Raw genomic sequence first — 3,333 nt, forward strand, 5'->3', positions numbered from 1 at the left:
CACTGCTTTATGCAAACAGTCTCTTCCATTTCGTAGTTGTGCTTTATTCAAATTGGTTTCCACACTTTCTCTTAGCTCCACAAGTTGTGTTTATACACGTATTCTAGGTCTGCTTGTAAAGTACTAATGCACTGGATGTAGCAAGACTTATGGTGACATTTCGGCGTTTTTCCCTTGTAACTGTTGAGATTTTTGGCCCTTCTAGAAGCAGTATTGTTTTTTATTATTTGAATTTGCTCATGTTATAAACGGATAAGTACCTTGATTGTGCAACTGCCGAAAAAGGCTTGAAGTGTCTAGTACCATATCCGGCCCACACAGGGTTGTTCTATCTTCTGAACAGACCGATTTATTGGTCAATTCTGAGATATATCTTGACCTTGTAAATAATCTGCTAACAAACCTTGTTCGTTTCTATGCATGTTTGTGTGCAGCACTTACATTATTCATCACATTGTTTTTGGTTTATTATTGTCTGCATGCAAATATTACCACAAATATTGCATCACGTTTCATCAAGTGGAGTTGTCATGTTTGACCTTTACGGCCTGCTTTCTCATTCTTGATGTAAATCTTAATAAGCAAGTGTCTCCAATAAACTCATCAAAAAAACTCGTACTTGGCTTATTACAACTGTTGCACAAATTGGGTCAGCCTATGCGTAATATACCAAGTTAAAATGTGAGATTTGTACTTACGACATGTTCATTTCGTTCTTTCAGCTAGGAGGTAGATCGGTGGGCCACAAAAGACTCTATGTCATATTCACTTAGGTATCATGGTCTTCTGGTGAGTCCCCAGAGTTAACTCTATGCTACCAACATCAACAATAAATGAATGGAAATTGCTTCAGATAAAAATTAACATCCGCATTGAATTTGGGGTCACTTTGGAGACTGTAGAAATGAAAGTGAACTCCCTTCTGAGTATGCAACGAAGAAAAACACCAGAGTGCAATTGTGGGGGGAAAAAGTAAATCATTTCCAAAAATAATGAAGAAGTCATTACAAAAAGTGTTAATGTCTTCATATACCAAATAACCTCGCCTGTAGCTTGTCTAAGGCTACTGCCGGCCCCAGGACCTGGTAAAAGGGGGGGTCGTGTATGGGGTCGGCAACCTCGTCCTGTAGAAAACAACGATGCCAAAAAACCACTAACCAGAATGAATAATTTAGACTCTGCCCTAGGAGTTGAAGGACGACTTATGACTCCTCATGGTTAAACCTGAGATTTCTTTGGAAATCACGGGACCAGCACTCCTTCAAACAACTAATGCAACAATTTCTATAGGTGCATAGATTGTCCGGGCAATGCGTGAGACCGGGAGGACCAGTCAAACAGTTACGGGAATGAGGAGATACAAGTTGGCAGTACTCGGAATCAACGAAATTCACTGAATCCAGGTTGGACAGCAAATACTAGATACGGAAGAAGTGCTACTGTACTCCAGTTGCGAAGAAGAAAATGCATCACACATTCAAGGAGTTGCTTTGATGCTGTCCAAAGAAGAATCTGACGTACTTATAGGGTGGTGATCTCCCGGATCCACGATCACCAAAGCATCCTTAAAAAAGGGAATCACGTTGAATGCTATCCAATGTTATGCACACACCAATAATAGAAACGACGGCAATAAAGATCAGTTTTATGATAAGCTGAAATCAATCATGGTGAAGTACTCAGGAAAAAAACCTGACCATCCGGAATGGACAACACCGAGCATGAAGATATCATGGGACGACATGGACTGACTGGGAGAAAGGAACGAGAATGGTGGCATATGAAAACATGTGGATTCAACAAAATGGTTATTGACGGTAAAATAAGCCTTCACAAACGCATACCAAAAGCTACAGGGGTCTGACCAGATCAAACTACACAGAACCAGATGGATCATATTTGCAACAATAAAAAATTCATAAGGTCGACGTAAGACGTGGGAATGAGGAGGAAAGCTGACGTAGTTTTAAATCACCACCAAGTGGTTCCCAAAATGATATTGAAACCAAAGAAGCACTAGACAAGTGGACAAATAGCAGTACAAGGGTTCAATAGAGTCCTCCTTCGACATACTGAGAAACTCAACGAATAGGTCACAATAACAGGTTCCAAGCACTACAAGGTCTACTCCACCAACGATCGAAGAAATCAGCATGACCATCAGATAAATTAACGGTGGGAATGCAACAGGACCTGAAAATATACCAGCTGAAGCACTAAAGTCAGACATAGAAGTAACTGCAAACATGCTTCACACTCTATTCAGGAAGATTTAGGAGGAAAAACAAGTACCGATAGACTGGAAAGAAGCATGTCAAGGATATGATGATACGAAATAAAGGAGATCTGAGTAGATGTAAGAACTACAGAGACATCACATCACTGTCAGTACATGGAAAGGTTTTGAAAAAAGTGTTTCTCAACCGGATGAAAGACTCAGTACACGCCCAACTTTGAGATCAACAGGCTGGATTCCGTAAGGATCGGTCGTGCACAGACCGAATCGCGACACTACGGATCATCGTTGAACAATCAATTGAACAGAATTCGCCATTATACATCAACTTCATTGATTATGAGAAATCATTTGACAGTGTGGATAGGAAGGATTTATGGAAACTTCCTCGACATTATAGGGTATCTGAGAAAATCGTCAACATTGTGCAAAACTCATACAACGAACTACACTGCAAAGCCTTGTATAGAGGACAGCTGACAGACGCATTCCAAGTGAGGACCGGAGTCAGACGAGGCTCCCTACTCTCCTCCTTTCTCTTTGTTCAGGCTGTTGACTGGAATGTCAGAACTAGAACAGCATTCCTACAGTTGAAGAACGTATGGAACTCAAAACAACTGTCAACCAATATCAAGTCAGAATCCTCAATACGAACGTCGAAACAGTCCTGCTGTACGGAGCTGAAACGTGAAGAAAATACCACAACCATCATCAAAAAGGTGCAAGTATTTATAAACAATTGTTTATGTAAGATACTGAATGTCCATTGTCCATATACCATCAGCAACAGCCTTCTGTGAGAGAGAACAAGACCAACTTCCATCTGAAGAGGAAATTAGGGAAAGATGTTAGAGGAGGATAGGACACACATTGGGAATGAAATGACTCGATAACTGAAAGAGGAGGGTGAGGTATTATGAGCACATCTCGGTGAATACAAACAAACAGAAATTGTATAATCGTTATGCTATTAGAGATAAGTTCCGTAATATGAAACCGTGCTACTAAAATCTGAATACTTAAGTAAACGTTGTAGTTTAGTACACACTGTGTTTTTCATACTGACACGGCGATATGACTTGTTTATTAGCCTCGTT

Source organism: Schistosoma haematobium, chromosome 3 (genome assembly GCF_000699445.3).
Source record: "Schistosoma haematobium chromosome 3, whole genome shotgun sequence".
Lineage (NCBI taxonomy): Eukaryota > Metazoa > Platyhelminthes > Trematoda > Strigeidida > Schistosomatidae > Schistosoma > Schistosoma haematobium.